Here is a 26,872-nt window from a genome sequence, read left to right as displayed (position 1 = left end):
TGATGTTCAGAAAGTCTTTGTGGTCAAGTTAACTGTAGACTTTTAGTAAGATAAATGATATAAAACTAGTTGTGTACATTAGTTGAATAACTCAATACAGTAAGTGTACAGAAAGACTAATTTGACGGTAGATATGTCCTGAGCCAAGGCCGGGGATTAGTGTCAGTATTTTAATGAATCTCTATCAGCTAAAGCAAAAGCTGATCAAATGCCAATGCTCTCTTTAATGTGCTTTGCTGTTGTCTCTCTCAGCCTGCACGTTTTGGAGTAGTACAATCTGAAAGCTTTAAGTGTCAGTATTTTGACACATGGCATTATGCAAGTGAAAGTTTGAGTGTGTGAATGTGAAAACAATTTCAGGCTTTGAGGCTGCAAAACTCCAATTGTTTTACTAATTGAAATGACAAATGTCAATTTTGGTGGTCAGACTGAGCTGGTTATCTGAGATCAAATAACACTGCCAGCAGAATAGTCATTGGCTCAGTCACATTACAAACACTACACTCAATGCAGCAGTATTCAACCAGAGGCTCATGTCGTTTCTCCAAAGAAGTGCAAGAGGGTTTGTGTGGGTGTCATGTTGAGACAATTTATGTGGAGTACAGACACAGAAAGTCCATGGACCCACAGGGGAAAACGTAATTCACGCAGCTACCATGCCGATTAACACTAAAGGTCAACACAGGTCAATTGGAAGAGAAACGGAAAATGAAGATGGAGAGGAACTGAGGACAGCATCAAGAAAAGAAAGAAAGGATGAAAAAGTGGAGATATAGGACACAATACTAGTAAGGAGATGGAGAAGGAAAATACGGGACTTTGAAACTCAATAAAAGCATGTATTGTTATTAATTTGACAATACTGCCCTTCCATCAACTGTTTCATTTGTTTTATCGAATATATGTTTCAGCAAACTATTATTATGGCACTTCCATTGCTGGTGGTGACCTGCTGCTGGTTTGCTGCCTTCTAGTACAGGACAGCTGCTCATGTCTTAAAGCTTTTAAAGAGATCAATCATAATCACACCTGCCTCCCTCTTTAGTTATTTGGTCTGAAAGATTTAACAAACCGCAATCTAGTTTGATTTCTACAGCTGTGCGTTTTAGTTCTTATTCACAATTACCGCATTCCAAGGGACAAATCTTACCTCTCTGTTTTGCAATCTTGCTCTTGTCCTGTCTTTCTCTCTGAGTGCTTGTCTTCTCTCCTCTTTCATCTGCACTGCCCTGTCTGCCCTCAGCAGCAAACCTCTGCTTATTAGAGAAAGAGACAGAAACAGAGAATGATGGCGAGCAAAGGCAAAAAGATAGAAAGAGGGAGAACGGAAAGAAATAGAAAGCAAATTTTGCTTGTCAGGATTTCTGTGCGTGTGTATGTGTGCGTCTGAGAGTGAGAGGAAGAGAGAGAGATTTTTGCTTATCGGACAGGAAGTGGATCTCTTACAATAGCATTCTGACGTTTCCCCTTCTCTAATGTGGAAAACTGTTAAGATTCCTATTCCAGATACCATGTACACACACACACACACACACACACACACACACACACACACACACACACACACACACACACACACACACACACACACACACACACACACACACACACACACACGCACGCACACGTCACAGCGGTGCAGATAAGATGCAGCTGCTGCGTTGGAGACAGAATCACTGAGTCAGCTATATGTATTCACAGACTTAAGACAATCACTAATTCACACTAACACAAAAGTGCACACAAGCATACACAATCATACATGAGGCTTACATACATTACATACGGTTTTTTTATTTGGTATTCAGCTGATGCTCCAAATACAGTTAGACACACACAAAGCAGAGACACAGACGGAGGGAATGAACATGTAGAGAGAAAGAAATGTGGAGAAGTGGAGGAAATGATGAAACGAGGAAGAAAGACAATAAAATTCTGAGTCAAAACAGAAGAGAGAGTTTGAGAAGGAAGACATAATTGATAGGCCTTGTATGAAAAAAGGGATACAAAAAAATAGACACAAGTAGCAGATTGTTTTAAAAGGATCATCTCTCCTCCACTGAGAAATTAATAAATGTCCATTTTTCTACTTTATTATTAATGCAATTGATTGAATAAGGATTCAATGAATCTATTTGGGCTGAGCACACGTGTGTAAGCGCTGTAGTCTGTCTTTCTAGGAGGCATCCTATGACATGAAGGAAGTGATGCATTCTGTATGATGTGGAATTAATGGGAGAAACCAGAAGTGGAATTAATGGCCAACAACAGTCAGAGTGGGTCAACAGACATATAAGAAGAAGGTTTTACACTACAGTCATTAAGTCTATCACTTCGAGCAAAATGATTATTTGCACAGTCACATTTTAAAGCTTCAAAGGAATTAGTTTAATTTGAAAATGATAATTTGTGCAAACACAAGCAACAATTTTAGAGAGAGTTGGGGGGTTGGAAGTGGGAGAAGCCTCTAAGATGTTTTTTCCCCTTCAGTATTCCCATTTCAGATCGGTTTTCACTTAATCACTTCAGTGTTACTTTACATAAAAACTGTAGATTTATAGCCACCAGTTTAAATAATTTGAACCATGTTTCTGAAAGAAATCCTGTTTGGTCACTTTGGCATGGAGGAGGTGCCTGAACACGACTCACTCAGCGTTGTCTTGGGGAAGAAGCTGGTCAGGACCGTAGCAAATTCAAAACAATTCTTATCATGGGGAGGAATTATACTCGTATGAATGTAGGATATGGCACAGCCCTAAGCATGAACTGTTGAGTATACAATCTTTATTTTATCTATGTGTTCCCATGTACACATGTTATAGTCACAGTCAGAATGCACAGGGCAAGATTTCTGCTACTGGAGGATATGTTGTTTGAAGCTTCTCATCCTCTAATATGATTAGAAATCAAGAAGTCACTTTGACTGCTGTGTGATTTCGTAATAATATGACAATATAGTAATTCCCTTCCCTCTGTGAATGGGAAGGATTCACCCAATCTCACAATATACTGACAGGATAATAAAGAACAGGGGGAAAGGAGTATTAATAGAGAGTGAGACACCCGGATGGTGTAACAGAACGACAGAGGTATGATGCAAGAGTAAAGTTGTGTCAGAGAAAAGGAGGAAAGGTGAGACAGATACGTTGACAGCCTGACAGACAGAGAGGAAGACGGGGAGAATGCGAAAGGAAAAGTGTTGCTCTGAGTCATATTTTCCATCTCAGTAAACCAGAATGATCCCTCTCTAGTCCAGAGCTGTTAAAATGTTTACATTGTGTGTGTGTGTGTGTGTGTGTGTGTGTGTGTGTGTGTGTGTGTGTGTGTGTGTGTGTGTGTGTGTGTGTGTGTGTGTGTGTGTGTGTGTGTGTGTGTGTGTGTGTGAGAGAGACAGAGAGGAAAAGAAGCACAAAAAGAGTAATACAGGTGGAAATGAGGTAGTCTGTGGTAGGAATGGGCTTGCATGTGTTTTGTGTGTAGATGTGTGTGTGCTTGTCGAAGACCCAGCCAGGCGTGTGCAAGAGATGATCATCCACTGTATGAGTGCTGTTTCCCAAATGCTTGTTTTCTTGTCACTAAAAACACTTCAAATAGTTGTCTAATGGGCCAAGCAGAGGCCCCCGTGGTGTTGGACTGATTTTAATGGGAAAATTGAAAAGCGGGAAAAGACAGGAATATTGCAATTTAAAGAGTTTTTGTAAATTATACATATAGATATGCACGTACGAGTGGTGACAAAAATGTGTGTAACTTAAGCGCTGATTATAATCAAGTGACATAATTTGGAGCCGCGGTGCCGTGCTCTGTTGGTGCTCAACAACAGCAGTCTCTGAACATTTTCATTGTCCATCGAATAATGAAGTTAAGGTTCCTCCATTGTCCCACAGGTGTTATTGACAGAAACGATTTAAATAAAAATGGGAAAACAGTATGTTGGGCTAATTATTGGCTACTTTTTGACTGAGAAAAGTTCAGACCTGTTTATGGTTGAATTTGATCATAATATTTTAAAATGATTTTTAAAATTAATATATCATTTTACATATGACTACAATAGATCCAGCACAGTGACTCAGAAGTTTGAATCAACAGGAAGAATGTACCTACAAAAGCCCAGCAAAGTTTGAATTGAGTGGTGTTCCCTTTTACCCATAATGAAAGAGAGATCAGATTTGTATATGTACCACAGTCGGGTTGACTATTGTCTGACTGATGAACAAACAGTCGGGCCATCCCCAAATCCCAGTTGGAGTTTACACACACACACACACACACACTTAGACACACACACACTTAGACACACACGCACACAGTGAAATCCCACTGTGTGTGTGAACAAACAGAGGATGAAAGGCAAGACAGCGAGGGGAAGAGCACATATAAAGAGCTGCTGTTTTATTAATGAACCTGGAAACAGGCTTGGGATTCTCGGGATGACTGTGTGTGTGTGTGTGTGTGTGTGTGTGTGTGTGTGTGTGTGTGTGTGTGTGTGTGTGTGTGTGTGTGTGTGTGTGTGTGTGTGTGTGTGTGTGTGTGTGTGTGTGTCTTTGGCTATGCACCTACACAACAACAGAAACCAAGGTGGGTGCCTGGACTGTATACACACACACACACACACACACACACACACACACACACACACACACACACACACACACACACACACACACACACACACACACACACACACAGAGAGAGAGAGAGAGTCTCTAATAAATTCACCCTAATTCATTCTCTCTTTTCTCTGGGGAAGAGCCAGCAGTTTGCCCGATCCAAGGAAGCTTCACGTTACCTTCACTAAATAATTGATGCTCTCTCTCTCTCTCTCTCTGAGTTGCACTCACTTGCTCCTCTTTTTTGCTCTCTGTGTATCTGTCTGTTTTTCGTTTTTCTTTCCGTCTGGTTAATTTTTTTTCACTGTCCCTCTGTCTGTGTTTCTTCCGTCTGTTTTTCATCCTTTCTTTCTCCTGTCTCATTTTGTATCTGCATTACACACACAAGCATACACTTCCAGCTCTGAACATGTTGTCCAGTTTAAAGGAATAGCTAGCAGTGTGGAAGATATGTTATGAATTGTATTTGTCCAGAGTTTTTCGAAAGCCGAGTCCCTTGTGTATGTGTGTGCGCATGGCCTATATATTTCTCTGTGTGTGTGTGTGTGTGTGTGTGTGTGTGTGTGTGTGTGTGTGTGTGTGTGTGTGTGTGTGTGTGTGTGTGTGTGTGTGTGTGTGAGTGTGAGAGACAGAAAGACGAAGGTGGCTGAGAGGTTTTTTGGGTGAGAGATCTTCTCGGGTCCAGATGCTCCCTCAAGAATTGAAACTGGAGAAAAGTGTCTGCATTTAGATGCACAGTATGCGTGAAAATGATTTTATGTGTATGCACGTGCCTCTAGTGTGTGTGCAGGGACCTTCTTCCCCTGCTACCATCGGGACCTGACCCCACTAACCAGGGGTTAAGTGCTCCTTCTCTCTTTCTCTAACATTCATCTTGTCTTCTCTTTCTCTCTCATTCTGACATGCTATTCCCATTTTTTTTATTTTTTTTTATTTCCTACCATTGCATTTTTTTTCTCATTTTCTGTGTGTCTGCTGAGGGTTGTTCTCTTGAATGCGGATGCCTACCATTCACATTCACTCTATCCTTGTGAATATGCTAGACTTCAACATTTTTAATATAGATTGATGGTATTGTGGCCTCTAAAACAGCTTTATTTTACGAGGGAATATTTGTTTAGTGAGAGAAGTGACAGAAAGAAGAGTGCCATTCACTTTTTCTGTTTAACGCTTGTTAGATTATTCAAGGGATACCGGATAAAGGCTCAGTGTGTTCGATTTAGGAGGATTTATTGGCAAATATTGATAATGATGTTTTCATTCATGTATACTAATCACTTGAAACTAAGAATCATTGTGTTTTGTTATCCCAGAATGAGCCCTTATACATAGACAGTGGGTTCATAGCCTGCCACGCAGCACCAAAATGTTTCTCAAACAGTGGTTCTAGAGAGGGCCTTTCGGGTTTTTCGCTAGTTTTGCAGCCAGTAGATTTTCAGCTCAGCGCCAAATGCAAGTGGCCATTCGAATAACTGCAGTATTTGCCACTTCTGCCTTGGTTTCTTTTTCTTTTTTTTCCCCAGAGGTTGCGGGCTTGTCCTACAACGCTAGATGCTACTGTGTCCTACACACTGCTCTTTTAAATATGTAGATTCATTGGTCATCTTAATAGATGCACTTGTACAGTCTAATGGAATCCAATCCAACAGCTCTGCCATGAATTATTTCTGTCTCTTCCTGCCAGAAAGAGGTGATATTTCTACTACTATTATGCTGATTGTAGAGATCATAGTTGGCGCAGAATGGTCGGGACATGTCTGAATATTCGCAAAATAGAGCGGTTGTATTGGATTGCACGGGTGGATGTGATGAAACGGCCTGTACATTTTAACCACAAATATCTCAGCAACAGCAGCTTTCCAGTTTTAAAAGTAGCTGTTGGGAAGCATACTGTCAGTGAAGTGTCGACCCAGTGACTTTACAACACGAACATACTTTTATCAACGCTGCAAACTGTTGTCTTTTTCCATTGGATGGGTCCCTACTTGCTCAAAGGAGAGGAATGTATAATATGTGATCAGCCCTTGTGTTGTTTGGGTTTGACCATCAAACCCTTAAGTTTATTCATGTTTTCCCTCGTGTATTTGAAGATTCCTTTTTTTCTTTGTTTTTTTTTATAATGTTGTCAGGATTTAATTGAAGGTCATATGTGCACAGTTTTTGCTTTTCTTTCTTTTATTTTTATCCCTTGGGTCCTAGTATAAAAAAAAGTATAAAGAATAAAGACGGGGACTCTATCTTCCAATTACTGCTTTTCCTTCCTTTAAAGTGCTGCAATGCACACAATTAAACAACTGACTGGCATAGCAGCTAAATAATGTCAATCACAGAGTATTAAGAGTGCATAATATTTTTCATGGCCGACAACATATTTTTTATTTTCACTGTATTGTCAGAAAGGAACAAATAACCTGCTCATGTGTCACACTCAACACATCAACTGGATTTTACTGTATATACAATTTTGTAGAGTCAAATATATGCTGTAGCAAGCAGTAAAGTGAAATCCAAAGCAGCCCTTGGTACTGTGTGTGTGTGTGTGTGTGTGTGTGTGTGTGTGTGTGTGTGTGTGTGTGTGTGTGTGTGTGTGTGTGTGTGTGTGTGTGTGTGTGTGAGAGAGAGAGAGAGAGAGAGAGCATGTTTTCTGCTGGTTGGTTCTTTGCTGAGAGACAGAGAGTCAAGAGTCCCTAATCCTTGCCATCAGAGACTTCTCAGCACACACATACTGTACGCACACACAAATTCACACGCATTCTTATCAGCCTGCCCAGTGAACCATTATGGTGTGTGTGTGTGTGTGTGTGTGTGTGTGTGTGTGTGTGTGTGTGTGTGTGTGTGTGTGTGTGTGTGTGTGTGTGTGTGTGTGTGTGTGTGTGTGTGTGTGTGTGTGTGTGTGCGCACTGATGAGGGGATACCAGTCCTCCCATGACAGAGGTAATCCTGTTCAGTGGCAGGTCTGGATATTCCAACTGGTGTGTGTATGTGTGTGTTTGTGTGGTTTTTCTGTGTGTATCCCATAGCAGCAGGTCATAGAGCCCAAATCTACTGTCTGCTTGTCTGCCTGCCACTCTGTCTGTTAGTCTGTCTATCTGCCAGTTTGTCTCCTCTCCTCTCTGTGTCCCATTGTGCTCAGACGTCTGTCCATCTGCAACTGTGTGTAATTTTGGGAGAGGGCTGCTAATAGTGCTTATCCTAAAGAGACTCAACACACAAACTCAACATTGTGCATGAGTGCAACACTGGAGACTGTGCTTCTTGTCCCTTCAGTAATCTCAGCCATAGAGGTCGCAGATTACAAAATTCACCTAGAAATTATATCTTCAGTTGTTCTGTGAATTATCATGGAAGCCACAAAACTATGAAAGCTTGTTTTGCAGGAATATGCAGTCTAGTTCTACTCTGGTGTTCCTGTTTCTACTCTTAGGTAACAGTCTTATTTTATAGTTTACTGATTGCTTTTATTTTCCGTCAGAGACATGTTCAATCTCTGCTGATGCCAATCAAGTATTTCCTCCTTTAATCTACAAAATCAAATATTTCCTGCTTGGTATTAAAATCTTGTACAACCACACAAGAGCAGGAGGCTTTTATTGTGAAGTAACTATAGGTACAGCTATACTATTCAGTATACAGTACAGCTGTGCTATTCATCAGTAAAAACAGGTACATAACAGGTACAAGTCTTATACATGCCAGGATTGATGGAAATCAATGTGTTGCCCTGTGTAACTATAGTATGTTTGTGTACTGCATGTGTACGTGCGGCTGGATGCAAACTGGAAATTTGCCGCCATTCGTTTGCGTGCACGGGATATGCATGTAGTTGACTTAATGTGTTTTGAAAATATGGTTGTGTTTAATAGTGAGTGTGCTTACTTGCGCATTGGCGTGGTTTCAGATGGTGGTGTGTATGAGTGTGTATGTTAAGCAGTGGACTCTCTGTGTGCTATGGGAGCATTACAGTGTCTGTTTTTCCGGACACCAGCGGGGGGCTAATGGAACGGCTTTGTTGGTTTAAAAGAATTACCAGCCTCCTTCGCCAAAATCAACTCATAATCTGCTTTACTGGCACCAATATCACACCATTGACAGTACCTACCAACACAACACACACGCACACGCACACACACGCACACCAATGGTGATGAGCCAAACACCACAACAAGATGCTAACTCTCTTGTGAAAACTGGCTTGATGAAAAGAGAGGGGGAGAACAGCAAAAAGACAGAGTAGCAGTGAGACAGAAAGGGGGAGAGGTGTGAGGTGCAGCGACAGAGAGGGAGGAGGGCAACAATGGTAGAATGGGGGGGTGAGACACAGGGAGAGAGCGCAAGAGATGAGATGCTGCAGGGTTATCAGCGATTAACAGTTCCACCCTATAGAATGTTGCATTGGACATCAAAGAAAGAGCTGCTTTTTGTTTCCAGGCCTTGAGTGTAACCCTGTTAGGAGTGTGGTGTTCACACACACACACACAAACACACACACGCACGCACGCACGCACGCATACACACTCCCAAGTTTAACAGTGAGAGACAGAGGGAAGCATGCAAGAGAAGATGGCACAGATTGAAACAAGGAGGAGGGTGACGGTGTCAAGAAAACCTGTCAGAGGACGGTAGAAGGATCGGGAGAGGAACATGGAAAAGAGGAGAGCAGAATAAAAAAAGAGAGTGAAGAATGAAAGCTCTTTGTGTGGTTCGAGGAGAAAGTCAAGTGTTCTACATCTGCACATTTAGCTTGTCATTCATGTGCATTGCATATCCTTCTTTGCCTGTAAAATGACCCGGCAAAGCTGACTTTCCGTTGGGATCAAAACAATGTTGATTGGCATGAAACTACACCCACGCTGCATGTCCAACTTCACATATTGCTTGAGATTTAACAGCGACTGTGAGCATTTCATTCCAGAGGAGGGTGAATGATGCTGTCAGGGAATTTTGCTTCTTTCCTGTCATTGAATCCACGTGAGGATCAGAGAATGTTTTTCCAAACTCTGCATTGACGCTGTAAGTATTAAGTTGACGATATTAGCCCCGTTACAAACAAAATTGGAGCTGAAAAATTCAGCAATTAATTGATTTGGTGATTGATAAATCGGTAACAGTTGAAGTCTCGCAAGAATACAGAGGGGAGAACATCTGGGCAAAACAAACAATAAAAAGATGACAAAGAAAATTATGACGTGCCTTTTACGGTTAAAAGACGGTTAATTAAATGAGAAAATACCCAGCAGATTAAACAATTAAAAAAAAAGCAAATGAAAACCAAACTACTCAAACCAAGCTTTGACGTTTCTCCGAATAACTTTTCTCGGCTTTCTTTTGTGTTGTTTTGGTTGTTCCGTCCAATTTTCTCAAGCATAGAGCTCGATAGCAGAAAGTTGTGCAGACTGTATTGCAACCGTAAAATACATCTAGACAAGAACATCCGTGAAGCTTTGGAAAATGACAATATGATCACCTTCACTTGAAAAGACTTTCACTTTATTTGTCTGTTAGAAAATGGTCTTCACCAGCTGCAACAAGTGGATTCATTCAGCTTATTGTTCATGTGCCCACACATATAAACATAACGGCAAAACTGAACACATTCTCTAAGCACAGCCTCTCACATGCACACACACATTGTCTCATACTGCCCTCCTCACACACACACACACACACACACACACACACACACACACACACACACACACACACACACACACACACACACACACACACACACACACACACACACACACACACACACACACACACACACACACACACACAGAAGTAAACTGCTGCTCCTTCAAAGTACAAAAGTGGAGAGGGAGACGGAGAGAGAAAGAGGGAGAGGTCTGAGATCTGAGAGGAGAGGAGACGAGAACAATGGCTTTAAGTCTTGACAAACACTTAGCCGAGGCCTTTAGACTAACACTTTGGAGCAGACATGTCTGCCTGCATACCAATAGCAAATACTGTCATTCCCCATCTAACTCAGAGGCTTTTGATGTTCTATTCACAGAGATAGAGAGAAGGGAGGTGAAGGAGGGGATGGAGGTAGAGAGAGTGCACTGGAGGTGGTATGTGGAAACACGAAAGAATGAACGAAGGAAAGAGGGAAGTAAGGAATGAGGTTTGCAGAATGAGAGAAATGAGGGAGACCTTTTAATTTCTTCAGCAAACTGTGGCATTGCTATCTGGCATTTTCCTTATTTCTTTCCCTTTTCCCTCCACCTTGCTTCTCTCCTTCTGTCTTCATATCTCTGTTTCCAACACTATACAGATCAGAGCAGAAAAAATAACTGTCAAAGAGAAGGAAAAAGAAGAGGATGAACAAAGAGGAAGTGGAGGACGCACAATGGATCCCTGTCCATAACATGACGGTATGTGATTCGCAGTCTGTTTTCTTCTTTCTTTGCCAATACACTGACAATACTCTTCTTCAAGTACTTTCCAGTTTTAAGTCATTTCCAGTTGGTATTATTTTGACTTTAGCTTTTTTTCTTCACTCATTCGTAACACTCTCATGTGAAAACCTTTTGATCACAACAATATTACAGTATCCACCTGACTTAATGACATTTAAATGGCCAATATATTTCAAATGGAGTCTGATGTTTAACAACAACAACGGCGGTGGCGTACAAACTATCATGTGTGCTGGCGTATACATACATGTATACCATTACCAACTACACCTCTTATCTGCCAAAGTGCACAAGCACTGGCAGGCACGAACAGACACAAATACCCACTTAAAACACACACACACACACACACACACACACACACACACACACACACACACACACACACACACACACACACACACACACACACACACACACACACACACACACACACACACACACACACACACACATACATACAACCTCCTCTGCAAGTTGATAAGTGTGTTAGGAGGCAGGGAGAAATTATTAATTATCGGGCTAATGGGCACCAGGCTGAGTTCTGCTTCATTAAGCTCTAACTGTTTGTGTGTGAATGTGTGTGTTTGTGTGTTTTTGTATCAGAGGACGGGGGGACCTCTGAGTAATACACAAAGCGTAGTTGGGGTTAGGGAGGGACGGGAGGCTGTGTACAACACATATTCACTCATGCAAACGTACACGTGTGAAAACCTGACTTTTATCAGAAATTGTGTCATAACACGGAGCTCTTTGTTTCTTTACACGAACCATCCCACCGACTTCCAAACAGGACCGCATGAAAAGAAGGTGTTTTTCAAGGCAATTCGTTGTACATTGTTCACATGTTAATATTGGCTTATCAGACAAATTAGGCTTTTGATGGTTGAGAGAAAGAACCTCAAGATACTTAATAGAAGAAGCCCGTTCTCATTCACAGGGTGTCAAATACGTGTCTTATGGTGTCGACACCGTGACCTCCCAGGTTTGAGGAGGAGGTCACAAACACACGACATTCACCGCTGAATCTATGAGGAAGCAAAAGTCCAAGCAGATTTTTTTTTTTAAAGTAAGCTACCTATAATGTAAAGTATTCAACTTGCGTAATAAACGTAAAGTAACTTATGTACATAATGCTAATTTACTTATTTTTATGTAAAGCATGATCTTTTCCAACCCTAACTGATTAATTTTGGCCATAAAACCATATTTTCCTAATCCAAACCATGTGGTTTTTTTTATGTATAAACCTTATGCGATTGTGTGAGATGCAGTGGGCTGTGACAAAACAGCAGGATTTGTCACCCTGGGAGAACAGGTTGGAAAATTCTGAGTTGATTCGAAATTCTATCTCTCGGTATCAACAGCGTCCACTTGATCAAGCACGAAACCACTGAAATGAACCGACATGTCAGTGCACAGTTTGTGCGTGTTTTGTGCCGTTATTGTAGTGCTGTGTTTGCTCCCTGTGTTGACTGGTGTTGCAGTTTGCTCCCGCTCTATTGCTTGGAGGGTTGTGCTGGCTACAGTATGATAAGTAAAACCAGCATTGACTTTAATCTGTCTCACTCCCACTAGGAAAGACAGATAAGAGGAGGGGAGAGAGGCGGAGGGAGGGTTAGACAGTGGAGGAGGAAAAAGTTACATTGTTGTAATTATTTGGATTTAGATGGAGCCCAAGCCAAATTGTAACTTACAATATGAGGAACACTTTTTGACAATATTGCTTGGCATTTTGATTGTGCCATGATACTACTTAGTTTGGACTCAGAATTGAGCAGCGGACACTGTTTTTCATATAGCTGTATTTTCATTTCTCATGTCCTGCTTCCTTTTTAATTTTTTGAGTTGAGGATGAAGCCAAGTTTGAATTTAAAGGTTCAAATAAGTCAAACTTCCTGCATCCCTGTGACAGTATATGGCTATATGTGATTTTGTGTGTGTGTGTGTGTGTGTGTGTTTGTGGACATGTGTGTTTCCCTATAAATAGCTCTGATGGTAAAATAAGCAGGGACTCGGTGGTTTTTCCCATTGATTAGGTGGCTGGCTAATGCACAATCATCCCCAGTATACGTGCACACACACTCACACACAAACACACAAACTACTACACTGCACTAATGAGAGTTGGTTAAGACCCCCTAGGAACAGCCTACCGCCACTTTACCCCTGAGAGACATGGGGTGTGAGAGAGAGTGGAAAAGCGGTAAAAAGCAGGAGGAGCATCAGTCCGATATCGAGGACATGAAGGCAAAGAGAAGGGAACAGAAGGATAGAAGGGACCGAGCATGATGATTTCAGTAATAGACACATGATGGAATAGATAGAATCATGCCTTAATTGTGTGTGTGTGTGTGTGTGTGTGTGTGTGTGTGTGTGTGTGTGTGTGTGTGTGTGTGTGTGTGTGTGTGTGTGTGTGTGTGGTTAAGACGCCCCTGAGGGGTGTCCGCTTGCTGTCGATGTGTGTATCCCCATGTCTTGGTGTATGTGTGTGCTAGAATTACCCAGAATGCTTTAGCGATTGACTGGCTGGCTAATGGCGGTCTCTGTTTTCCTCTGATGGTCATTGACTAGGCCCTCTCATCAATACCTGTTTTTACAGCTATTCTAGAGGTGTGTGTGTCTTGTGTGTGCAGCGGTGTGGTTGTGTGCATTTGCACGCTATACGTAAGAATTTACCTCCAGTTGAGAACTCCTGAGCTCCATAAAACAACCTCTTTTGTCAGTTCTTCACACATCTTTTCTTCACTTTTCCCTTGACACATCATGTCCCTTTTTAAAATGTCATCGCATACAAACGATTGGGGACAGCAATATGATTTTACCATTGGGGTTAACTTTGAAGTATTACTTCAAAAGACATTGTGTGTTAAACGTATTAAGTTATTGCAGATACTTGGTATGAATACAGTTTCTTAGAGGAAATATGTTAGAGGAGATGGCAAGAGCCGCTGATGCACATGCTGACATGTCATCTTGTTATCAGTGCAGTCATTAGATGATGACATTTGCTGTGTGATTCAGCTCCACTGTTTGTTTTTTATGTGCTTTAATTTTAATATCATGTTTGATATAAAGAACAGAATTTCTTCCATTTTTTTCTACAGGCGCTCTTTATTTTATTTGTAGCGACGTGCCTAAAATGCGAATAGAAATCCTGAATAATATTTTGGACCAGTGAGATTGAACTTGTGAAAATGTGTGGTTGTAGGTGACAGATATATATCGAGGAGTTGGCTTCAATCGTCAGGCATCAACTTCTGAATATAGATTTGTAAATCGGGATGTGAGAAAAGTCTGTTTATCTCCTCTCCTCTCTGTCTATTTTTCCCTCTTTTCTCTGCTCTTCCTCTATCATTCTCCTCCTGCCTCTCTCCCCTCAGTTTTTTGAAAGGATTTGGTCTCAGACACACAGCAAGGGGGGGGGGGGGGGGGGGGGGGGGGGGGGGGGGGGGGGGGGGGGGGGGGGGGGGGGGGGGGGGGGGGGGGGGGGGGGGGGGGGGGGGGGGGGGGGGGGGGGGGGGGGGGGGGGGGGGGGGGGGGGGGGGGGGCACCACTCCACCCAGGAGACCACTCATCTCTCCCCTCAACTCTCCCACCTCCCCTCCAACCTCCCTTCCTCCCTCTATCCATCCATCTACCCATCTATCCATCCATCGATTGCCACTATTCCTGGACTCCTGTTATCCCACTCCTGGTCCGGCTCGGGTTTCCCTTCCCTTCCCACCACTCAGCTGTGCCTGTGCCTGTGCCTGTGCCTGTGTGTGTGTGTGTGTGTGTGTGTGTGTGTGTGTGTGTGTGTGTGTGTGTGTGTGTGTGTGTGTGTGTGTGTGTGTGTGTGTGTGTGTGTGTGTGTGTGTGTGTGTGTGTGTGTGTGTGTGTGAGTGCGTATGTGCATGCGCCTTTGTATTTCTCCCAGTCGTTTTGACTGTCACATTTGATTAAGTATCTAATAATTTACAAAAATCAATAGGTGATCACTTTTTATCTAATTGGAAGACATGATTGCAGAACTTGAAATACACAGACACACACACACACACACACACACACACACACACACACACACACACACACACACACACACACACACACACACACACACACACACACACGCACAAAGATGCTCTTTCCACGAAATGTGACTCAATCCCCTGCTCATTAGTAGCAACAGTGCTCTTGCTGCCGAGTCACCTTTAAATGGCCTAAGTGGCCCAAGTATTGACCATCTATAAGAAATGCTCAATTCTATGAGAACAGCTGAGCTGATCAATAGCCTGATGACTCTGTTAAGAGGGGAACTCTTGGCTCATTCATTCATCCGTTCTGTCACTACCTTAATCATTCAATTTATGAATAGAGATTTTTGTGTAGCGGATACTTTTGGAAAGCATTTTCTTGTATTGTTATGCCTTTTAATGGAGACTCATGTTAGAGAGATGAGAGGAAACTAGGAGAGATGGCAACAAGTGCAACAAAAATTTGCGTTTACACTCAAAACAGGGGAGTTTGTGCCACTGGCCGGTTAAGTCACAAAAAAATGTCTAAGGTCTCCTCTCCTCTCTCCAACCAAAGGAGTGAACAGGACGCAGAGCAAATTTGGAGTGTGGCTTCATGTGTGAGTGGACAACAGCTCTCATTGCAGGGTCTCATGTCTCTGTATCTAATTGTCTTCCATGTGAGCACAAGAGAGAGGTGTTTGGCAGGCACAAGGTAAAGAGACAGAGAAGACACAGAGGAAGAAGAGGGTTAAAAGGGGACAGGACAGTGATGATGATGATGAGGAGAGAGAAGAGGCAATTTAAGACAAAACATGGGCAAAATAGGGAATCACTGAGTTGCAAGGTCTACTGAGGCAATGCTCCTTTCCCTCATTATTCTTTTTAAAATTAGCAAGCGACATGCTGTGAGTTCCCCCCTAAATTCACCTCATTCCTCTCTCATGCCCTTCATCCCGCTGTGTGAGGGCAGCGGATTTGAGTTGTGTGTTGGACTTTTATTTATAATGTTATTGCAAGGGACTCTTTGTACTACCAATGTGACCTTAACTCTCACCCTGATCTGTACCTGTTTGTTAATAACATAACTGAAAATCTGGATATCCCTTTAAAAGAAGTTAGGAAAGCCATGATGCCCTTACTTTAAAGGAATTTTCTTCACTATAGAAAGATGAGGAATTCTGTCCTAGACATGGCAATACGAGCTCCAATACATGGTTTAGCTTCTATCCGGTGTGTTCCTTCAATGCTTCCCTGGCTCTTTTACGTGTGCCACAACTCTGGTAAGGGGATTTTGTTTTAAAAGCCTGGTAATTGATGCTGGGTGGAGAACTAAGAGAGAGGCTGCCTCAGTTGATTAATGCACACAGAATGTGCGTAGCTTTTTTTTTTTTTTAAACTGGGCTTCTTAAATGACCACGGAGAAAGAGAAAGACAGACAGAATGAGCGAGAAAAAGCAATCCCCCTATTGCTCTCATTTTACCTGTGTGTGTGTGTGTGTGTGTGTGTGTGTGTGTGTGTGTGTGTGTGTGTGTGTGTGTGTGTGTGTGTGTGTGTGTGCGTGTGCGCGTGCATGCGTTTTGTGTGCAAACTGTCCACTGTAGCTATTTAAATAGGTGACAGCTGTATAAAACACACATAATTAAGCTGCTTTTGGAAAACAAAGCATGCAAGGCTGCAAAGTCACACAGGTACCCTTTGAAGGTGACCATGGGGGTCACAGGTTGAATTAGGATATTTGTTGTCTTTTATAAAAATGTGGCATATTGTAACAGCCCTGTTTATGTATAACCAAAGGCAATTCAAACCCCAAGACCAAAAATACCACCCTGGGGGTTTCAAAATGTCACTTCAGAAACCTATGGGTGATGTCACAGTGGGTTGCCACTTGCATTTACCATCAATACTGACTGGTCAGCCACATAAAAGGGTCTAATTTTCCCTTTGAATGATGCAGTGCACATTTGAAGACAGTCGTTGTTTTATGTAAGAAACAGAGCAATGGGAAGATGAGTGTGATTCATGTTAAGCTCTACTTTACTGATACAAATTTTCTATCACATAATATACAGGGAATTGTTAAAGTACAACTGTGGTGTGATTAATGTCTTGAGTTATATTTCAACCCACAGTGTGGTGAATATAGGACACACACTACATCAGGAAGAGGCCAAGATGTAAAAACTAACAAAAAGGACATTAATGTTCTAAATATTGTGTCATTGGACCAAGTCCTCTGTGCCCGTATTAGTGTCCATGTCTTTGCTCGAGCACTAGATTGAATGCACTTCCACATACCTCTATGGAAATGAAGTCACTCACACACATACACATGGTGGGACAATCAGGTCATTCCAAGGTAGAAGGACTTAGATATAGTGAAATATTCATACTTTAGAGGGTGTGTGTGTGCGTGTGCGTGTGCGTGTGTGTCGAGCTCATGACTGCTACAAGCAGTTTTAATTGAGGTCTTGACGCCTCAAGCAAAATGCTTTGGAGAAAGATAAAACCTGCGCAGTGTTAGGTGCTATTGCACACAAATACACACGTTCACACACAAACAAAACAATGTTGACCTTAAAAGGTAAATAAATAAAGTTTGGACATCAGGTAGTCAGTAGTGATAATGATGGAGGTTGCTTTCTGACCCCGAACAGGTAATGAAAACATCATTATTGTGTCTGTCACATGTCTGATCAGAATGATTTTCATCAAAGCTTTCAGAGTTTCCATATACAGAAGTAAAACCTGTTTCAAACAAACTCCAAATGTTTCCGAACATACTGGAAAGTATTGATATTTCAGAGTTCGTTCTAGATTTTTGCACCAGGCAGAAAACATTGTTTAGCACAAGATTATTATAATGTAGTCATGAGAAGTTGTTGGTTTACCCAAATACTACTTTAACAATGTGCTACATGCTCCAAAGCTGAGCCTCATGAAGCTTGCTTTCCAGCATTTAGCCTTTTGCTGTGGAAGAGAGAGGTTTCACCTTCTGATTACAATCATTGAATTTACATTTTAGCTGTGAAGGCTAAAGCCTTCAATCTCATGCCAAACCGAGCCAATGATGGAGCAGCTCTTGTTTTACTGAATTCGGTGTGGTAATAGATCACACCTACTTGACATTTCTATTAGATTTCTGCTGTAATTGGGCAGCTTACATAACAGTATTATGAAATGTGACTTGATTAACCATGTTAACTACAGGCCACCAAAACTGAAGGGTCAGGAGCTGTGGATGCTTTGGGCTCTCCCAGTCTAGTTTCATTTCTGATTATATCTACAAACCTCAGCAGAGGTCACAGATTACATAAAAGGCACTTTGTATTTTATCAGCTGCGATGTAAATATATCCATACCCTCCAACACTTGTTTGAGTCTGTGTGATGGTGTGTGTGCTCAATATACAGTAGATAAGCCCACCTCACTAAAAGTCCAATGATATCTTCTGTATATCAGAACACAACACATGCCCCCATGCCATGCGCTCTCTCTGACTTACACACAAACACACACACACACACACACACACACACACACACACACACACACACACACACACACACACACACACACACACACACACACACACACACACACACACACACACACACACACACACACACACACACACATATTGACAGAACTGTTTGTTTGCAGCTATGTGGATAATGACTAAAATCCTTTCTAAATAAAACATAGAATCTCTATCAAAAGTTGTCCTTCATTAAATAAGCCATTAAAGATACAAAACGAGCATGTGATTTCTCCATCTCACAAAAGCTAATGTATTATACAAACACGTGGAAATGCATACATGTGTATCCCGTATGCCCCTAAAATGTCTTCATAGCACGTTGCAGAAACAGGACTTTAAACTGATGTGATACAAAGATGTGTTGTATTTACCAAACTGACCTAATATTTCTTGCACACATGGTAAGACCCAAAGAGATCATTTGAGGCCTAAAGGTACTTTTGCTTCTGTTAAGTCTTAATTTATCTTTCCTTCCCGTCCTGCCCTCCTTTTCTGGTTTGTTAGTTCCTGTCTTTCTTCCCCCTCTCCCCCCGTTACAGCCGGCCCCTCCTTATTTTTTACTTTATTCTCCACCCTCAATCTCCGAGATACTCAAGTTCTTCCTCTTACCTTTTCTCTTTATTCCCCAATTTAAAATCTTTTCTCCTTCCCACTTTAAAGTGTCACTTCTTCTATTTGTATTTGGAAGTGCATCAATAATTTGTGTGGCCAATTAAGAGGCATTGTAGTGTTCTCATCTCGGCAACAAAACAAGAGCACCAAGGATGGAGAGAGAAAGAGGTGTTCCCCTCCCTCCCTACTTTCCACCCACCTTCTAATCCCCTAAAAGCACTTACGAGATTGGCGCTGCCCGCCTGCCTCTGCCTGCTCGTCTACCCCGTTGGTCGCCACAGTAGCTGATTGGAGGACTCGAGGCTCCTAATTGGATCATGAGGGTGTGATGTAGGCGACAGCAGCCACATTATGGGAAGCTGACTTTGTGCAGTGTAACCCTGCCAGGATGACCCTCTCCTTGTGTGTGTGTGTGTGTGTGTGTGTGTGTGTGTGTGTGTGTGTGTGTGTGTGTGTGTGTGTGTGTGTGTGTGTGTGTGTGTGTGTGTGTGTGTGTGTGTGTGTGTGTGTGTGTGTGTATACACTGACCCCAATGTGACTAAGAGCCTCCGTTCATCAAGGCAGGCTGGCTGAGGCTGCAGGAGAGGATAGATTGATGAAGAGAGTATAGAAAAGTAAAAGAGAGGGAGAAGAGGAGAACATTTAGTAAACCTAAAAAGAGAAAAGGGGGTAAGGGAGGAGAGAAGATGGAGATATTAGCACAGTATTAAGGGCACAACACTTCAGTTTCCCTTTTTCACAAATTTTTATTTCCTCTCTGACAGCAGGGGGTAAGGTAGGATTGATGACATGATGCAGTGAATTAATCCCCCTGAACTTTGTGCCCGTGCTCTGTGTGTGTGTGTGTGTGTGTGTGTGTGTGTGTGTGTGTGTGTGTGTGTGTGTGTGTGTGTGTGTGTGTGTGTGTGTGTGTGTGTGTGTGTGTGTGTGTGTGTGTGTGTGTGTGTGTGTGTGTGTGTGTGTGTGTCTTGGTGTCTTTCACTTTTGGTGCAAAGTGACTGTGTTGTCCGTTACGGTGTAAATTGATAGCGTCACTGCTCTTTGCCGCATTATGGGGAGCGTGGAGCTGTACATTCAGTTTCCTAACTGCATTCTATATCACACCATCATGCACACCTGATCCCACAGATCTGAATGAGACACCACCAAGGACTATTTCTAAACATTTTCACTTGAAACCTCGCTGGTAACACATGCATATATGGCATTTAGTCTACTGTAAATCACTGTTAAAGTAGCTGAATATACAGAGTATTTGTATCTGGTTTTAGATAGCTTAGGTTTTTATACAGAATAGAGATGACAGAAAAAAGTTTTGGCCACAGCACAATTGAAACGTAAACATTTTTATGCAAAGAAAACAAAACAAAATAAAAGATTTACATTGACCAGTTATTTAGTCTGCAAATAAACATGACATCTATCCATTGTTATATCATGTCTTGTTTTAGCTGTCTTTAACAACTCTTTGATTTGCTGTGCTGCAAAAGTACTGCAAAAACATCGGGTCCGGGCTGCACTTTTTTCTAAACTACTTTAGATGACACAAATAGAGAGGATTTGTTTAGCTTTTCTTCTCTTATGTGAAGGTGATGATATTTAGTCAAACAAAACTCTGAAATACGTTATACGGCACTCAAGAAAATCCTGTCGTCTTGCGCAACAGGGGATGTCCCTCCCACTGAAGTGTGTGTGGGCATTAATGGATGTGGGTTTCCAAGTCGGCGTAGATTTGTGAGCGTGTCTGACCATGTTGGGAGCATGTGCATATGTGTGCAATCATTTGTGTGCAAGAGGGCGGCAGTTCGTTTCTGTGAGTTTGTGTATGCGGGACCGTGTGTGTGTGTGTGTGTGTGTGTGTGTGCGTGTGTGTGTGTGTGTGTGTGTGTGTGTGTGTGCGCGCGTGCGTGCGTGCGCGCGCGGCGGTACAGCAGGGGCGTCTGATCCCTCCACCTTTTAAGAACATCAGAGGGTGTGAAAAGCACTGATTGCCCTAACCGCTCTCATTGGGACTCAAACCCCCGGCTTAGTTGTGCTTGAGCGAGTTTGGAGAGACAAGACAGAGAGAGGGAGATGTGTGTGTGTGTCTGTGTGCGAGGGAGGGAGGATGAGGGAAAGGGGAACAGGGGAGAGACGGGGGGACATAAGAGAGAGGCTGGGAGTGAATTAGTTTGGAGGAGAGATGGAGAGAGGAAATCAGGGTTAGACAGAGAAACAGTGAGTAAACTAGCTAATTTGGAGTGAGGGATGTGTAAAGAGAACGAGGAGAGGAGGAGGAGGAGAAAGCTGAAAGACGACTGCGTAGAGAAAAGAAGGAGGGATAGAGTGAGAGAGGATGCAAGTTGGCGGAGTCATGAGCAGGAGAAAAGATAGAAATTGTGCTTGCATTGTGTTTGACCTCTTTTTTTAAATTCATCACAATTGATGTTTTAACTGCTTATTAGGATAATGCTATTACTTAAACTCACCTCATGAATCCATCAGAGGTGCGGATTTATTAAAGAAAGAAAAAAGTATTGGAACAAGTGAGCAGTGTGCCGGACACAAATGTGTTGAGAGGCGACTCTTTCAAATGTCATCTGTATGACCAAGGTTAAGTCTTGGGGTGGAAATCCTGGTAAAGTGTCTTTGGGGAGAGCACTGAGTCTCCCCTGCCTCTGGGAGTGTTGCTTTGTGCCTGATGCTGTGCCTAAATGTCCCAGCTGTAGCACTGTGCTGAGGCTGAATATACGAGTTATGAATTTTTAATTCTGAACCTTTACTGAAATGATTGCAAGAGGATAACCTGTGTGTAAAATGTAGAAAACAAAAAGAGACATTTACTCATTAAGAAGTCTGAAATGAGAGCAGTCTATTTTTGTGCTTTGGTTAAAGAAGGGATTTGGCAATCCCACATTTACAGATGAGAGTAGGAACATACAAGTATATTAATAATAATGTTGTATCTGAAAAGACTTTGTTGGGTAACAATGACCTTGTACATCAGAGGTCCTAGTTGTACTGTAGATGTTTTTGTTTATACAAAAGATTCCCTTTATAATATCTCTTACAAGTTATAAACAGATTTCAATTCTGTCTCTCTGTTGTCAACTTAAAGAAAAAAAAATTGTCTCTAAAGTCAAGATTTTCTGTGTAGATTTCATACCAGTGTACAAAACTGTGTGTGAGTGTGCACTTAATGTCATCTAGGGGTTAAACGCAGCGTTGACTGCATAGAGCAGAGTGAAGCACAAGACCTGCCAACTGATATCCACTGACATTCAACACATTAAGCCCTGCACACTATCTACTGTACATGTGGCAAAAGTGCTGTTTATTCTCCTCTGCCAGCTGCATAAACATACAAGCAGGAAGCCTTTACTCTTAACTCATGTATTCTTCACTGACCTTCAAGACTAATAGGGAGGAGCAGTGGAGGGAATGTAAGAAATAGAAAGACTTAACGAAACACACACATTTAGCAAATTTTTACGAATGTTTAAGTCACAAGTTAAACATTTAAAATGGCTTTTGTCCTTTATGTGTAATGCTCTTAACAACATCTGTGTTTTGAAACCAATGAAATAGAGAAAGGATTAATAGCAAGAACAGAACAACAGAGATGAGTCTCTCTTTCTCTCTCACTGTCTCTCACTCATACACACACACACACACACACACACACACACACACACACACACACACACACACACACACACACACACACACACACACACACACACACACACACACACACACGCGCGCGCACGCACGCATACACACATTACCACAAAAACATGTACTTACACAAGGGTCATACACACCAAAACACACACAGCATTGCCCAGTAGATTTATATGGGGCAATGGGGTCTCGAGGTCACATATCCAGGGGTAACCAGAGGCCTGACCCCCTGGTTTGTTTGGGAGTTCAGGGGCATTCACACACACTCATGCTTTCAATCACACACACACACACACACACACACACACACACACACACACACACACACACACACACACACACACACACACACACACACACACACACACACACACACACACACGCACGCATACGCACACAATCTAATACACACACATCTGCTGGATGGAAAGCCTAAACTGCCAAATGCCAAAGTTGCATTCAGGAATTGACTTAATTCCTAAAAGAAATATCAGATAAATATCTAATATCAGTGATTGGTGTAAACATTTTAATGAAATAAAAAAAGACAACAGCCCTATTTGTGAAAGAAATAGAAGAAACACACACACACCCACACACACACATATATACATCAGGGTGGGGGTCAGGTGCGGGGTTAGGCTGTGAGGGTCTCTAATAGGTTCCCCTGACACATGAGGTGTCAACACTGGAGACAGAAATGTCATCACACTCACACATGGACACACTTAGATACACAAACACACAGCCAGACACAACATGTCTGTGTGTCCAGATGCAATTTCATGCGATCTATAGACATTAACGTAAATTGGCAAGATTACACCAAAACTGAAAGGCAGTCACTGCAGTATACGGTGCACAGATATAGACAGTCGTATTAGAATCGCCTGTTTTTGTTCAAGTGTCATTGTTCAGTTTGTCATATTTTACACTATCCTTGAATCTGTATCCTCTAAATTATATCAGGACCTCTTACAAACTTCACAATGTATGTTTGGGCATCTGTGGATCTTATTATCTATCTTATTTGTCCATAAATGTGTTTATTGACATAGTTTGGTCTGAGTAATAAGTATGTGTTGAGGGTGTGTATATGAGAACATCTGAAAGAATATGTCCTGTGTGTGTGTGTGTGTGTGTGTGTGTGTGTGTGTGTGTGTGTGTGTGTGTGTGTGTGTGTGTGTGTGTGTGTGTGTGTGTGTGTGTGTGTGTGTCGTTATGGATTGCCACATTGTGGACTTGACAGGATCATAATTACAAGCAGTGATGAAATCTACCAAGTGTTTTCTCCCTGCATGGCTGCCTGTGTGTGCGTGTGCGTGTGCGTGCGTGTGTGTAATATTTGTCATCTGTGGCAGCACGCACCCTGTTAGCACACAGTAACCATGATCACACCTCCATCTTCCTCTAATAGGACCACGACAGACAGACGGAGAGGAAAGGAAGATGGATAGAGAGATGGATAGAGAGATAGACAGAGATAGAGAGAGAGATAGAGAGATCATGTTTTTTTTTCTTCTTAGTTATAGAAACTCTTTGAGACACTCAAGACACGTTGGTCTACCTCTGAAATTGTATTGCGAGTGAGATGTCTTAAGTGTGTGTCAGACATGCACCCATTCACCAAAATAAAGGCTTTTTCCTTCCTTTCATTGGCTTGTGATCCAACCCTACCTGCCACTGCAGTCAAATCACCGTGAGGGAGAGAGGGTCTGGAGGGGGGTGGGGGGGGGGGGGGGGGTTAGGCAGGGGAGAGAAGAAGATGGAGGAAAGATGAGAGGAGTCAACAGAGAGGGGCGAGAGAGAAAGAGAGAGAGACGGGAGGCGCTCAATTTGCCATCACGGGTGCAACGGGGCAGAAAGTATCCAAGAAAGAGGATGTGTGTGTATGTGTGTGTGTGTGTGTGTGTGTGTGTGTGTGTGTGTGTGTGTGTGTGTGTGTGTGTGTGTGTGTGTGTGTGTGTGTGTGTGTGTGTGTGTGTGTGTGTGTGTGTTTCTATGAGAGAGAGAGACATAGAGTGAGTGTTTATGCATTTATGTGTGTGCGAGTGTGTGTGTGTCTAACAAGGGAGAAAAGACAACTCATTTGAATGTCAGATACGGGGAAGCGTGGCGTGCAGGGAGGGAGGAATGAGGCGAGGAGGGATGAGAAGAATGAATATGGATTACTGGGATGAAGATTCTATTATTTTCTGCCCGTTTCTCTGATCTCTTTGTCACACTGCTATGGGCGTGTGTGTGTGTGTGTGTGTGTGTGTGTGTGTGTGTGTGTGTGTGTGTGTGTGTGTGTGTGTGTGTGTGTGTGTGTGTGTGTGTGTGTGTGCGTGTGCGTGCGCGTGTGTGTCTGTGCATGCGCGTGTGTGTGTGCGTGTGTGTGTTCAAGTTCGATAGAGAAAGTACGGGTCTGTGACAGAGAGGCCGTGTTTGGTTGTGTGATGTCTGTATGTTTCTTTAACAGGGCTTGTCTGTGTTACAGGAACATGTGCAGCAGGTTTCCGTGCCCGCTTCAGTGTATCATTATGTGTGTGTCTGAGAGAGAGGGAGTCCCTACGTTTTGATGAATAATAGGCTGGAAACCTTCAGTGGAGGGTTGCTTTATTTTTCTAACTTTGTGAAAGCACAACAACATTTTGTGTACACATATAACGTACATTCCTATACAGGCACTCACATACTCTTTGGACATACTTACTCACACGCACTAGGCAGCACTTACTAAATCAGCCAAATATTGATTTTCGGATTAAAAAGTGGTGTCAAAATGCAGCATTAGAGAAGCTCACTAAAACTGCAAAACAAGTTCTAATTTTCTAAATTTAGCAGACTCTCAAATACTCCCTGCTCGAAAACTGCACATCTGCTCTCAGGTAACATTGAAATTGTTTGTTCTCTCGCAAAACTTGCTGTGTGATCTCTGCTCCTGTTCTCACGTAGTGGGTGACGACCTTGACAGCCGATTGACCAGAGCTCATACCACGTGGACATGAATGCCCTGAGCTGAAAGTCCAAGCTGAACCTTTACTGCATGTCATTTAAAGGACTGGGAAGCATTAGAAAAAAAGATTGTCTTGAAAAAAAAGAACTTTACACTCCTGGCTTTGCTCACCACTTGGCCAACACCATCCCTTCTGTGAAGCATGATGGTGGCAGAGTCATGCTAAGGGGCTGCTTCTCAGCAGCAGAGACGGACTCGATGGAAGGATGAATACAGACAAATACAGAGCTGTCCTTCAAGAAAATGGGAACCAGACCCATTTAAGACATGACCTTAAACTGGGGCAGCGGTTCACCTTTCAGCACCTGAACGACCCAAAGGATACAGCAGAGACATGGACAAGTTTCTTTTCTTGAGTGGACCGGACTTAAACCACACAGAACGTCAATGGACAGACCTGCAGATGGAAAAACACAAAAACAGCTTGGTGTTGGTAGAGATATAAAATTATATAAAATTGTAAAATATGGAACCTTCAATGGTCTTAACACTTTTGTAAATGAGAGATTTTAATTTCTAATTTTTAGGAAATTTACAAAACAAAATTACTTTGTCAGTGTCGAGTACTGAATGTAAATTGATGGGAAAAATTTCACTTTTATTCATTTAAAATGTCATCTTAAATAAATAACTCTGCAAAAAGTGAAGGGTTATGAATACATTTAGAAGCAATGGCAAATCTAATTAGCATTTTAATCAAAAAAGAAAAACAAGAATGACCATCCAAATTTGTATTGTTGACCATCCTTGGGTTAGTCTTTCCCTCTCTTATTTTATGTTTCATCATAACATCTTTTTCCTCACCATCCCCATCCTTCGTCTGATGCATATTGTTTCTCCTCCCCCACTCTCCACACATTATCAATCTCTTTCTTTTTGTCTCTTGCTCGCTCTTTCTGCCTCTCCGGTTGAGTGGGGAGCAGACAGAGGTAGAGAGAGAGAGAGTGAGGTGGAGAGAGAGAAAAAGATGTGAGTCTCGGCCAATTTGTCCTGACACCTAGAGATGCTCAGGTGGGAGAGAGGTGTC

General features: G+C 42.3%; 1 protein-coding gene across 2 annotated transcripts in view; it reads left to right on the top strand.

Moving 5' to 3' along the window:
• The window catches only part of esrrga (estrogen-related receptor gamma a), a 146,860-nt gene that overhangs the window by 25,837 nt on the left and 94,151 nt on the right, over positions 1-26,872 (top strand). The window contains exon 3 of one of the 2 annotated variants that reach the window (XM_069693766.1): positions 10,888-10,987. The exons of the other annotated variant lie outside the window; for it this stretch is intronic. The gene's annotated coding sequence lies outside the window, so the exon portion shown is untranslated. The remainder of the gene's footprint in view (positions 1-10,887; positions 10,988-26,872) is intronic. 2 annotated transcript variants of the gene reach the window in all.

Source organism: Brachyistius frenatus, unplaced genomic scaffold (assembly GCF_029030835.1).
Source record: "Brachyistius frenatus isolate BFR_SWC_R1_liver_20210118 unplaced genomic scaffold, ASM2903083v1 Contig_15, whole genome shotgun sequence".
Classification (NCBI taxonomy): Eukaryota; Metazoa; Chordata; class Actinopteri; family Embiotocidae; genus Brachyistius; species Brachyistius frenatus.
This window is presented reverse-complemented; position numbering and strand designations above follow the sequence as displayed.